Raw genomic sequence first — 15,345 nt, 5'->3', positions numbered from 1 at the left:
CAACCCTGACCTATCTCACGACGCATCGCCTTATCATATTTACATTTGAATATGCATTTATTTGTTCCTGTAGCAAACGAAATTCTTTTCGATTTACATTTTATTACAGGGAATAAAATACATATGTATTAATTTTCTAGATAGTATAAAACTTTGAAATTTAAAATAAAAGAAAACTTCAAAGAAACGTATTTGCATATATGGGGCAACTAAGTTGAATTGCAACGTTATTAAATATAGTATGGCACGCATATGTATGTACTGAAGCAACCATGACCTACCTCACGCGCAACGCTTTATATTTCATGCAATAATTAGAGAGTAAATATCCTAATGATCGAATTCGTGCTTAACAAATGCTAAAACAATTATATTTTGCATATGCATCTACACATTTGTATGTGCGTATGCACACTTGACGCCCTAGCCTATGTACGTACATATGGCTATGTGTTTTGAAATACAGGGTGGGCCATATAGCGTTTGCTTTTTGAACCACCTATTTTTTTGAGAATGGTAACACAAATTACATATGGCTATGTGTTTTGAAATACAGGGTGGGCCATATAGCGTTTGCTTTTTGAACCACCTATTTTTTTGAGAATGGTAACACAAATGACATGTCAAATGTGTTCATAATTTACTTAAAGGTTTGACATTTACGAAATGGGACGCTATACGCTTGAACAAAATTGGGAAATATTGAAAACCTTTTTGGTGGTTGGTCGTGGCAGTCATTTGAACGATATTATTTTTCATTCATAAATGACAATGTTCAATCTTCAAAATAAAAAAAAAGTTTGAAAACATATTGATTAGTTTTTTTTTATAACAGATTCAAAAAGCAAGTTTTACAGGGCCCCCCCGATATATTAGACTATGAAAATTGCCCAAAGTATATGGTTCCTGCGGTAATTTCTCAGCAAGAATATCGAAGTTGAATAGCTTTGTGGATTTTCTGAGTCCCAACTCCGACAATTTTGCTTATTGACGTAGCCACCGATGTGAAAATGAGCTTCATCAGAAAATAAGAAGAAGACTCACCACTTTGGAAATAGGTTTTCAATATTTCCCAATTTTGTTCAAGCGTATAGCGTCCCATTTCGTAAATGTCAAACCTTTAAGTAAATTATGAACACATTTGACATGTCATTTGTGTTACCATTCTCAAAAAAATAGGTGGTTCAAAAAGCAAACGCTATATGGCCCACCCTGTAGAAGTAAATTTCGAAACAATTATTTAATGTTCTCTGATAATAGGTAAATAGTTAATTAGTATATTACGTTACATATGTAGTTCTTGAATTGAGAAAAAGTGAACAAAAACATATGCATATATCTGCAAGGGTAGAAATTTACTCTGAAATCACAGTATTTGAAGTACATACAATGCTGTGCCTATGAATGTCCGCTGGATTTCTAGAGAAGTTTTACCGTAATATTTTTTGCTGTGGCAAGTGCACATACATACACACATCATATATATATATATATATGCGCATATGTATATAAATTCACATATTTAAATCTGCATACGCCATCTTCCGGTGTAACTGGTAATGAAGCATTTTCCATAGAGAATTTTGATTTGGTTGACATATTTACATTTATTCTTTACATTAGGTCAAAAAATCCAATCTCGATAACTCCTCCATGGTTTTGCACTTATTGCAATTTTATTTGTTATTTTAGATAAAAAACTTCGAAAAGTATACACAAATTTTAGAAAATACGTCACACAATATACATAAAGTTACACAATCACATAAAATATATATAATATTAACACAGTAAAGTATCCAAACTATGTTGGTAATGACTGCGCACCGCTACGTCTTGCTTCTTCGACAATGAAAACTGAACATACTGCTTTTCAAAATGTTTAACCATATTGGTTTCAAAAATGTTCTCGAACATACCGCAGGTATAAAAAATTAGGAAGACCGACCCTTTCGCTTACCTTTCAAATTTAATCCACCTGGCCTTCACAAAAACAAGAAATTTAGGGTGCAGCTGCCTGCGTTTTATACCTGATATAGGAGTACGAAAATTGCTGTATATACATAATATTATTGATGTATTCAGTTAGAAATATGTTCTTACAACATAAATAAATAAATATTTATCGAATGTATACAACTATTTCGGGATATAGAGGATTTATACTCGACGGGCTACCCGGCTACCCGTAGTATGTAGTATGTAGGTGTTTTTGGGTGGCAACACAAGGGCTAATAAAGATGCAATTGAACTTAGTTGTCCCATATATGCAAATACGTTTCTTTGAAGTTTTCTTTTATTTATTTTAAATTTCAATGTTTTATACTATCTAGAAAATGCATACATACCTATATTATTCCCTGTAATAAAATGTAAATTAAGAAAAATTGAACATATAAATGCATATTCAAATGTAAATATGATACGGCGATGCGTCGTGAGATAGGTCATGGTCATGGTTGCTGCAGTGCGTATTCTTATGTATGTATGTATATATACATATGTAACACTATAAGAATTGAAGATGCAATTGAACTTTTGCACAAACATAACATATGTATATATGGATATATGTACATACATATTAGGCCGGGTCGATTTGTGGGGAGGCAAAAAAATCGCCCATTTCTCTGTGAAAATCATATTCTAGGGATCAAAATAAGAAACTTTGCCGAAGGAACCATACCTCTAAAACGAGTTCTGATGTCCCCTAATTTGGGTCGAACTTTTCAGTTTCTTTTCTCATGTAAAGGCCAAAAATGGTGATATTTTGAAATGATTGTATGGGGAACCCCTAGGGGAGTTCCAGGGGGTGTGCCACTGACATGGGTGGATCGGCCGTCCAAAGTTAGTGGGAGTCGGTCATACATTTGGACTCGATTGGAGCATTCTAAATAGGTCAAAGTGGGATTTTTCGTTCGACCCAAATTGGGGGACATCAGAATTGGTTTTAGAGGTATGGTTCCTTCGGTAAAGTTTCTTATTTTGATCCCTAGAATACGATTTTCACAGAGCAATGAGCGATTTTTAAATCGATCCGCCCCAATATATACACTGAAGGGGAAAACTGTAACAAAATGTAATACTTTCTATTTCAACACATTTTTTTTTTGGCATGTTTTAACGAATCAAATATTTTTTTTGCATAACTTTATTGGAATGTATGTACTATCTTTCTCTCAAACCGGTTTGGTGTCAATGCAACAGCAACAACACTAGTAGCAATCAATAATGCAAATAAAGACAAATGTTACAGTTTTAAATCATTTTTTTATTTCTTAGAATAAATAAAATACATATTAATACGTGAAGCTGGCGTTAGTTTTGTACAGCTTCTCGATTTAAAAAACTTCTCTTGTAAAAACTCTGCTGGAAAGAAGTATTGCGAAAGGTCGAAGCGATCATCAGCAATTTTTACTTAGTGTTTCACAAGTTACAGTCCATGCTGCTTGTTATAAATATTACTCAGATAAAAGAACAGATAAAGTAACACAACGTAGAAATAGTAGTGACAATACTTCTACTACGTTGTCAACTTCGTATTCCGTATCTGAAGTCCATACACCTATTTTTGATTTTTCCAATCTTTGCTTCATTTGCACTGATGCCATATCTAACGACCGGAACATCCGCGAAAAACGTAGGAATCGCATATCAGTCGTATCTAAGCCGACTTTCAAAACGTCACTTATTAATTTGCTTTCACAACGTACCGATCTCACTTCTATTGATATATTGAATCGTATCAAAGACATTCCAGACTTGGTTGCTATTGGTGCAAAGTACCACACGAATTGCAGCAAACGTTTGTGGAGGAAAGAAAAGTCAGTGATCAAGGCGATAAAATTAGCATCGCAATGGAGTATATTTATTCATATTTACGTAGTAATGCTGACGAATGCCAGTTTAAATTATCCGAATTAATGAAAAAAATTTAAACAGATTATATTCCAGAAAACCGGACCATAAAAGAACGTTTGCTTCATAAATATGGTAACGATATTTCAATTTGGAATTTATCAACGCGAGAAACAATCATATGTTTCCGCAATACTGGCTATGAAACTTTATGAAAGTCATTGAACATGACGACCTTGACTTATCACCCATCGACATACAGGTAGGACCTGACATTGACATTGACATGGACGATCCAGAACCTAGACCATCAAAAAAAAAAAAATTTGTGGATTAGGCCTACAGGGGGGCCACATAAAAAAAACGCGCTGCAGACTCTACCTCTTAGGTGGTGCGGAAAGGAGTCTCAATAATTTATATAAAATATGAATATAATTGCATACAAAATTAACAATACAATAATACATAATAACATCACTAAGAAAAGTAGATAAATGCAATGTATATGATATTCGTATACGCTTATAGGCTTCGCTAATGTATTGGTTGCTCCGCTTAGCAGCTCGAAATCATAAGACTAAATAAAGATAGCGGAAAAAACTTATAGACAAAAATGTTCACAAAATAATCTATATCTATAAAAATGAGATGATGTTCGTTTGTACACATTTTTTTGGGCCGACACGAGGCCAATTTTATTCGTTCTTTTTTCATATTATAGGGATCCACTAGGGGAAGGTTTTTAGCAAAAAAAAATTTCTTTTAAATATTTTCTTCATATAAAAAAAAGAAAAAATCAAAATATTGTACAAAACAAAACTTGCTCGATTCTTAGATTAAAGTAAGTTTCGAATCGACATTCATTTTATGTGTACAACTTTTTTTGAATTTTTCGTTATTGTATACAGAAATTTCAAATGATTCGAATGAAAATTTTTTTTTTTTTTTATTTCTTCCATAAAATATTACACCTGTCGTTAGACAATAAGTAATTTGATTTACAAAAAGATGGAATGAGAGTGATATTGAAGGGCCAATGCCCCCAAGCTCATTTAGAAGAAATATATACATATTATTTAAAAACAAGTGGTTAACAAACAATGACATATACGATTAGTTGACAATTGATTACAAGGATTTTGCAAGATCTGTTGGTGTTTGACGGTTAAGCCGACTTTGGGTAGATTTTTCTTTATTTGGTAGTCTTCTCATCATAGGATTTGTATGCGTTAATAGTCTATTTATGTGTCTTCTGCTAGCGCTTTGTATTGTTTCATCAATAGTATCGATGTCAAGGTCGCGATGAATATCTCCGTTAGGAGATTGGAAAATTTAAAATGAATGGTGCTTCATTGGAAAAATTCAAAGGTAAAAGAACATACACAAGATAAAGTTAGAATTTGAATTTTTAGATTTATTTTGTTTATTTCTCATTTTTTCAGAAGTACACCACACAACAACTCATTCCAACTCTGATTTTGAAATCCTGTTGGAATTGGTGATCGATAATTTTGTCACTATAATGGTCAATGGAAATTTGCGTATATCAGACCCTGCATATTATTTACCATATCAACTTTTTATGCAACATATGGACCAAATGAACACAAAAAAATAATTTAGTTTTGTTTTGATTTTTTGCAACATTTTGGTTTTCAGTTAATACAATAAAAACAATACTGTTTTTTCGTGAACACAAAATTCTAAATTTATTACGTTGTTTGTTTAGATTTTTTTTAGAAAAAAAGTAAATTTTTTGGTTTTGAGGAAATTTGTTTATTGTTGCTATTTGTGAAAGCGTAGATATTTGTAAGTATTTGACTATAATCCTAAAAGTTAATGGAATACTACTATGACACATAGAAAACATTTTTTCAAAGGGGTGTTTTTTGAAAATTATAAAAAAAATCTTTTTCAAAAATTTTGAAGAAATAAAGTAAAATAAAAAAATTTCGAAAGCATGAAATTTTTTCAAAACCAAATTTTCCTCAAAAAGATAAGAGAAATTTCTTCGAAGAGGTGTTTTTCTAAAATTACAAAAAAAATCTTTTTCAAAAATTTTGAAGAAATAAAGTAAAATAAAAAAATTTCGAAAGCATGAAATTTTTTCAAAACCAAATTTTCCTCAAAAAGATAAAAGAAGTTTCTTCGAAGAGGTGTTTTTCTAAAATTACAAAAAAAAAATTTCAAAATTTTTAAACAAATAAAATAAAACTTTTTCAAGGGTATGAAATTTTTTCTAAACAAAATTTTCTGAAAACCAAACAAAATTTAAAAAAAAAATGGTGTTTTCAAAGCATTTCATATTCCACTATTAATAGAGAATACATTTTTGGAGGGGGTGTTTTTCAAAGCGGAAAAAAATCTTTTTTAACAAATCAATTTAAACTTTTACAAAAGTATGAAATTTTTTCAAGAACAAAATTTTCTCAAAAACGTTAAATTAAAAAAAAATAGTTTTTTCAAAATATTTAATTTTCAGCAATTAACTGAGAAGAAATTTGTTAGAGCGAAGTGTTTTTCAAAACTTCAAAAAACACTTTTTAACCAAAAAAAATAAACCTTTTTTCAAAAACAACAGGAATGATAACATTGCCTAACAATTTCTGCACTTTTGCATAGTCTAAAGAGGCATTGATACAGAGTGTATTTCCAAACATAGTTCAACATTACAAAAACCATGATTGACTCAGCGAAAGAGCAATTTTAGCTGGGAAAAATAAGGACGTCAATGATATAAATTCAGCTATTTTAGATGAAATACCTGGTGACATAGTTGCGTATAAGTCAATGGACACTATTACTGATCAAGATGAGGTCGTAAATTATCCAACTGAATTCTTAAACTCACTCGATTTTCCAGGCTTACCACCTCATAATTTACGATTAAAAATTGGAGCACCGATTATTATGCTGCGCAATAGTAATGTGTCCCGACTTTGCAACGGTACCAGACTCGCTGTGAAGAAGCTAATGGGTAACGTTATCGAAGCAACAATTTTGAAAGGGAAGTACAAAGGAGAAGACATTTTGATACCCTGAATTCCACTGATTCCGGCGGATTTACCATTCGATTTCAAACGTTTGCAGTTCCCTATTCGCCTTGCCTTCGCTATGAGAATTAATAAGGCGCAAGGACAGTCTCTACAAATGTGCGGTATTAATTTAGAATACCCAATTTTTTCTCATGGACAATTGTATGTAGCTTGCTCACGAGTTGGCAAACCATCGTCATTATTCACGCGAAAGATGAAAAAACCAAAAACGTTGTCTACCAAAAAGTGTTACAATAAAGTTCGAATGAAATTGTATCAAAGAATTTGCTTTGTTTCGTATTAATTTTATTCTCTTTCAGCAAATCATTGAATTTATCGTCTAGCGAAGCGGGCGAGGGTACGCTAGTGCTCTATAAAAAAGCTCCGATGTATATTTTCCATAAAATCAATAAAAAAAAGTTATTACGCTTTAAAACAATTCATCCCTTAATTTTTCGCGTAATTTTGTTTAAAACTTCTTTATTATTAATTTTACAATACAAAATGTTCGTAACTTTCGGAATTCACGAGATAAACGCAAAAAACCAGTTGCACCCTTATTTTTAAGATGATAGCCGCGGGACACAACCCCCGACCCCGAAAACTCAAACTTAAGTTCACAGTGATGGGTTTTACATAATAAAACCATAAACTCGCATACTCCTAAAATTACTTACTTAAATCTTCTTTTGACGGAACTAAATATGTTTGCATACATATATGTATTTGTCTATTTGCTTTTGAATTTTTTATATGTAGATACATATGAGCTGTGTTTTGAGGCAGGTCAAGATTTTTTTCTGCCCACATGAATATGGATGGTAGATGTTATACTGTGAGCGTCAAAATAAAGTGTACAAAGCATTTTGTTATAATATGGATTTTATTTCAGTCTTTTATAACAAAACAATATATTTTAATATCTGTTTTTTAAGTTAGTATTTGATTCTCTACTAATTACTAGAAAACAACAAAACAATAAATTACAACAACAAAAGTTGTAAGAAAAAAACAAAATTTAGTGCATATTTGGTGTTTCACCGAGATTCGAATCTGCATTCTCTCTGAATTCCGAATGGTAGTCACGCACCAACCCATTCGGCTATGGCGGCCGCCATTCAGCACAAACTATTAAACTTAAAATAATTGAAAAGTGAAGTGCATTAAAACTAAATAATTCATGTGCGAGCGGAATTGTAGTGCTATCAATATAAGAAAAAACAAAGATTATCACCAATTGGAATTGTTAACAAATTCTGGAAAAAGGTGTATATAATCCTTAATCAAAGCAATTTTATTTTCAAGTGTTCTAATACCTATGTTTATACATACAAACCTGTATAAATACCTGAAAAGAAAAATTAAAACTATAAAAATACTAGTAAAGTGAACAGGGGTCTTACCCACATCTTTACTACTGCCTACTCTGCAGCACGGAAGTTGACGCTAGAAACGAGCCCGTGCACAAACACCAGTAGTATAATTCACTAGCCTTAAACGATTTGACAATTGTTATTTTTGGCTACAATATTTGCCGTTTGCACTAACAATTGTGCTATTCACAAACTTTTTTCTTCTCTTTATTCAAACTGATAGAGAGTGGCAAACACAAACACAAAGACGAATATCAAAAACGACTAAAATATGCATTCTAGTCAAGCTGTTAAATTCGACGTTGAGTGTTTTCTTCAATTAAATCTATTTGCGTAAAGTAAGTAAAATAAAATATCTATTTTTAATGTTGAATGTGATGAATGAATGTTTACTTTACTTCGTACACTGATTTAGGATGGCATGGACAGATCCTACAATAATTCGTGCCACATCGGAGCAACTCATCCAAAAATGTATTTTGCAGCTTGCCGCTCTATTTAGAACATAGGACACCGCACTTTTGCGCAAAGCATGGAACGGTTGATTGCATCTGCTACGCAATGTACTATACGTTGCTACGGCTCAATACGCGATGTGGATACATTTAGTGGAGTGATCGCGAGGCAGGTGCTTATAAAAGGCACCTTTTTTTGAACAAGCGTAGTCTTCAAATTTAAAATTTTCAATTCACAAAATTCCAAAAACATATTCAGAGTTTCACGTTCCCACAAAGCCAACGAATTGCTTTTACTGCAACTCGCTCTCATTATGTTGGCATCCTTGCCGCGGGGATAAGGCTTAAGTAGTAGTTTAACTCCCATATCATGAGGGTTAACTCATCACGAACTAAGATATAAGCTCCATATGGGTATTGATATGGGTATTGGCTAGCCATCCATCTGCAGAACGGCAATGGCCATTCCATCACCATGCGGATATTACCGTACCGACGACGATTCCACTGTTATTCCTTAGCTTGGTATCCCATCATGTCTCTCCTAATTCCAGCTCCATCACTTCAGGAACTGCCGCTACGGCAGCGAGGCCTCTTACTGGCCACACGTATTAATAAGCGCAAAAATACGTAATCTGCGGAGGCGAACGAAGTTGCGACGTGGAGAACATGGTACTAGACAGCAAGACCCACTTCTCCGACAGATGAAAATATGTTTACTCACTCAAACAACAGTTCTGGCGACTGTGGTCGAAGAATTACCTACTAGAATTGCAATAGCGCAACAATTCCTCCAACCGCAGTCAAACGTCGAATAAGAAGATCTCGTCGTAGTACATGACAACAACACCTCTCGACATCAATGAGGAATCAAAGGACAGTACAGCCAAGTGAAAGTGGTAGCCTTCCACTAGATTTGGACATACTGGCATTACTTCAAGAAAATTCTACAAAATTACAAAAATAATGCAGCACAAATAGTTAATAAGGAACAATTAGATAGTGAAGTTCAAAATTTTACGTCCAACGTGCAACTTTCCGCATGGAAAAGTACTCCAACTATTAAAAAACCGCAGTCATTACTCAATAAAGAGACAACTTCGCAGTAAGTGGCATCAAACACGAGCACTAATAGATAAAACTAGGCTAAACAAAATGACCCACGACCTTAGTCGGAAAATAAAGAAATTTAAAAATGATGGTTTTTCTCGTTACTTGCATTCATTGTCCAACGATCGTCGTGTGGATTACTCTTTATGGAAATGCACAAAGTACTTAAAAAGGCCACAAATGCACTGTCCTTCTCTCAAGATAAAAGAAGGAAAATGGGCTAATAACAATTCCCAGAATGCAGAACTATATGCAGATTATCTAGCTGATATTTTTACACCTCATGAGGCAACATCCGAAAGCCTGCCTACACCCGTGCTCCAAGAGTTTGAAGAAATTCCACGAGTCACGAGCGCCGAACTAAAAAGAAAAATTAAAATGCTAAAAAATAAAAAATCCTCTGGTTAGAAAAAAATACTGCAGAAATACTCAAGCAGCTTCCACCTAAAAGCATCCAAATTCTCACTAGCGTAATGAATGCATCTTTTAAGTTTCATTACGTTCCTATTCTCTGGAAAACTGCGGAGGTTATTATGCTCCAAAAACCAGGCAAACCTGGACACGAAGTTTCATGGTATAGACCTATATCACTCCTACCAGTGATCTCAAAGCTGTTTGAAAAGCTGTTGATTAAAAGACTCAATAAAATAATAGAACGAAGAAAAATAATTCCAACACATCAGTGTGGTTTTCGAAGTAAACATTGTACAATCGACCAGGTACATAGGATCACGCACGAAATAGACAAAGGACTCGAAAATAAAAAAGTATGTTCTGGCGTATTCCTCGATGCGGCAAAGCCATTCGATAAAGTTTGTCACACAGGTTTGCTTTTTAAACTAAAATTAATACTTCCTAAGCAATACTACGAAATCTTGGAGTCGTACTTATCAGATCGCTATTTTCGAGTCAAGCAAGATGATGCTTATTCAAGTCTTCGACAAATAAATGCAGGAATACCTCAAGGCAGCGTTCTTGGGCCTCTGCTGTACCTCATCCTTACACTTGACCTAACGTCTGATCCTAATTACGTCATAGCAACGCTTGCAGATGACACCGCCTTGATTGCAGTTGGTGAAAACATGCAATGGCTCATGCGTAGCAGATCAGCTCTCACGATAGAAAACAAGCTGTTAATTTACAAGCAGATACTAAGGCCAGTATGGAGTTATGGTGCGCAGCTGTGGGGGTGCGCCAGTCAAAGTAAGAAAAACCAAATCCAACACTTTCAAAATAAGGTCCTTAGGTGCATTGTCAAAACACCATGGTACTGCAGAAGTTCCGACATTGAGCGCGACCTTAAAGACTAATAAACCACATCAATGAAGAAGCACTTAATTTAATTGAAACCAACGGATTAATACGAAGGCTTAGACGCACTAAACCTAGCGATCTCATACCTCCATAGAAATGCTTTATGCGTTGTAGAGTGAAAATTGTGTTATGTTATCATAATTTAGTTGCTTGTTAGTCATTTGTAAATATTTATGAACTAGTTGCAATAAAAAAAAAACTTACCGTAAACTGGTTTTAAGTACAGAAATCTGCCCTGGAGTAAATATCAAGCCGTTAGAAGTGAAATAGGTAAAAGTAAAAAAAAAATGATAAAATACAATATTGTGGTTTTCCAAGTGCAGTGACGTGAGTACAGATAATAAATAAACAAAAAGATTGCATGTATTGGAAAAATTAAAACAAGAGGCCTGCGTTATTCGAAACATCGGTATTATGATAAAGTAGGCATCTATTTAGGTTAAAAAAGCATCGATGTTCCAACCAGTGACTGTTTTGAAAAAAAAAAAACTGAATACAGAAATGCTAATTAATTAACTATCTCTTACATTTTTTTTTTTTTTATTATTTCTTCCATAAAATATTACACCTGTCGTTAGACAATAAGTAATTTGATTTACAAAAAGATGGAATGAGAGTGAGAGTGAAGGGCCAATGCCCCCAAGCTCATTTAGAAGAAATATATACATATTATTTAAAAACAAGTGGTTAACAATGACATATACGATTAGTTGACAATTGATTACATGGATTTTGCAAGATCTGTTGGTGTTTGACGGTTAGGCCGACTTTGGGTAGATTTTTCTTTATTTGGTAGTCTTTTCATCATAGGATTTGTGTGCGTATTTATGTGTCTTCTGCTAGCGCTTTGTATTGTTTCATCAATAGTATCGATGTCAAGGTCCCGATGAATATCTGCGTTAGGTATGTACCAAGGTGCATTAGTTAAGGTCCTAAGTATTTTAGACTGGACTCGTTGAAGTATACTTAGATTACTTTTTGCAGCAGTGCCCCAAATCTCAATTCCATATTTCCAGATTGGAGCAATTATCGTTCGATAAATAAGTACTTTATTTTGCAATGATAGATTGGACTGAGGTCCAAGTAGCCAGTACAATTTCTTAAAACGATTTTTAACTTCATTTCGCTTTTTCTTTATATGCTCCTGGCAGTTTAATTTCGAGTCGATCGTAATACCCAGGTATTTCGCTTTGGTGTCAATATTCACGTCAGAATTACCAACGCTAACTGGTTCAATGGTTGTCCTTCGGTTTGTGTAGTTTACTTGTATTGTTTTGTCAGCGTTAATTTCGATGTTCCATTTTTTGAACCAGTTTAATGTCACATTTAATTCGTTTTGTAAATTTTGTTTTGCGACTTTTGTATCTTTATGAGATACCATGAGGACTGTGTCATCTGCAAATGTTGCAATCATGCTGTTTTCTGACTTCGGTTCCGGTAGATCAGCCGTGTACCATAGATACAATGTTGGTCCTAAGACACTGCCTTGGGGAATGCCTGCGTTCATAGGTTGAATGTCTGAACATGCGTCGTTATATTTAACATAGAGTTTCCTGCCTTAGATGTAACTCTTACGCATAAGGTAAAAGTCATTAGGTAGTTGTGTTTTTAATTTATGGAGTAACCCAGGGTGCCACACTTTGTCAAAAGCTTCAGCTACGTCGAGGTATATGGACATGCACACTCTTTTTTTATTCAGGTCGTCATTAATTTTGTGAACTACTCTATGAATCTGTTGGATTGTTGAATGGTTTTTCCTAAATCCAAATTGGTGTTGGGGTATCAGATTCATGCTTGTTATAAGAGGATTTATCTGGTCCAATAATATTTTCTCGAAAATTTTTGATATTGTCGGTAGTAGGCTGATTGGTCGATATGATGTCGCTAGTGTAGCATTTTTGTTAGGTTTCGGGATCGCTATAATTTCAGCTACTTTCCAGGTACTAGGGAAATATTTGAGACTTATAGCAGCGTTGAAAATATTTCTTACATAAATTATTGCCTTGTCAGGCATATGCTTCATAATTGTTCCCGAAATTTGATCGTATCCAGGCGATTTATTGTTCTTTAGAGTTTTTATTAATTGTTTTATCTCCGTAAGTGTGATTTTTTTAATTTGCTGCTTATTCTCGTTTGCTGCATAAGTAAGATTTATGTCGTTATTATTATTTTCAAAAGTATCTTTAAAATGTTGAGCTAAGACCGTTGCTTTTTCTGAAGAGGTTCGGGCCCATTTCTCTTTAGTTGTTTTTATTGGTGGTAAACGTATTGTGGCGCCCACCACTTTTTTCGTCGCCTTCCAAAGTGTGTAGTTTGAGGATTTTGTTGCGTCAATATTTTTGAGATAATTGCTAAGTTGTTTGTCTTTTTCCTTTTGAAGTAGGTCTCTTATATCTTTCCCCAATTTGTTTAGCTTTTTCTTGTCGTCTGGAAATCTTGTTGTCTGCCATTTCTTCCTTAGCTTTCTCTTTTGTTTTAGTTTCTTTTTTATCGTATCAGGTATGTAGTAATTTTTTACTTTAGTTGGTGGAGAGGGTGTAGATTTACTAACTGCCTTAATAGTTTTGTCGTTAAAAAAAGCTATAGCTGTCTCAATTTCATCGCCTGTTTTCAAAGATACTTTTGTGTCTAAATATGATTCCAAAAGCTCAGTAAACGCATTCCAGTCTGTACGATGATTGTAAAGTGGTGGATTTAAGTTTTGTTGCGGTGGTTGTTGGGTTCTTAGTATAATTGGCGAGTGATCAGGAGAGAGCTCAAGACAAGATTCAATTGTCAGTACGTTTGAATTAATTGATTTCATGATAAAAAAGTCAAGTAAGTCAGGTACTTTCTTAATGTCAGAGGGCCAATAAGTGGGTTCTCCGGTACTTATATAATTACAATTACGCGCTCTGATGGCGTTAAGTAATGCTTTTCCTTTCGTGTTTGTTAATCTTTAACCCCACATCATATTTTTTGCGTTATAATCTCCTCCGGCAATAAATCTACTTCCAAGTGTTTCAAGGTAGTTAGCGTATTGTGTTGTTTTGTTGTTGTGTTTCGGAGGGCAGTAAACAACTGATATGGTAAGCTGGCCTAGAGTGTCATTTATTTGTATCGTCGTTGCTTGCAGATGGTCCATTTGATATTCTTCCATTTTGTTAAACATAATATTTTGTCTCAGTATAATAGCTGTTCCGCCGTGTGCTCTGTTGTCAGGGTGGTTGGTGCATATTATTTTGTAGCCGGGTATACTAACGTAGCTTTTGTCATTAAAATGAGTTTCTGACACCAATAGTATGTCAATGTTGTATTGGTCTATAAAAGTTTTAGTTTCAAGAATATGTTGATTTAGTCCGTTTGCATTCCATAAGGCTATTGTCATTTTACTTTGCCTGTCCATCGAATTTGGTGACCAGTAGTGTGATTATATTCATCATGTTAGTCATTTGATTGATGAATACAGAAATGCTAATTAATTAACTATCTCTTACATAATGCACGAAAAAACTGTATATTTTTTGAAACTTTCATCTTTACTTTGGGAACAAAAAGTAACAATTTGTTCATAAACAAATATTAGATGTGCAATGTGAAATCATTGTGGAAAATATACAATTACGCATAGCCACAAAGAGACAGCGAAATTTTTACAATATTTATAATGTTTTTCAAGCTAACCTTTTTTATAATAATAGAGTATAAAAAATAAATAAAAAAATATAAACCAGTACTTTAAACCTTGTAAAAAATTTAAAAAGATGTCCATCCGATTTCAAATTACGTAATCAGAGTTTCAATGTTAGTATCGGGTCTTCTGCTAGTTGCCCTATTCTTATCCAATTTTTAGAAGCGCTGTACTATCGCACCTAGTATATGTTATAGTATATGGATGAAAGGATATTAATAAGCGATTATTATTTGAGTGCTTAAATTGTTTTAAGAAGCTGGATGCTGCATTGCTGACATGCTTTTAGTCGTTCTTTGTTAGCTATGGCAAATTGCTTCGTTACTTCAGTCACAGTTGGTATGCCAAGATCACGATGAAGTTCGCTATTCCTTATACAGCATTAGAAAGAAGTGCGGGGTGAGAGCAGTACTTGTTCGGTGGAGACTTTGCTTTACCTAAATGGCTTTTTTCGTCAGTTTTTTTATGACTAAATAATTTTTATGGCTTATATTTTTATATGACTAAGATATTTGTTGTATTTGAATTTC

This window comes from Anastrepha obliqua, chromosome 1 (genome assembly GCF_027943255.1).
Source record: "Anastrepha obliqua isolate idAnaObli1 chromosome 1, idAnaObli1_1.0, whole genome shotgun sequence".
Classification (NCBI taxonomy): Eukaryota; Metazoa; Arthropoda; class Insecta; order Diptera; family Tephritidae; genus Anastrepha; species Anastrepha obliqua.
Note: the sequence above shows the minus strand (reverse complement) of the source record.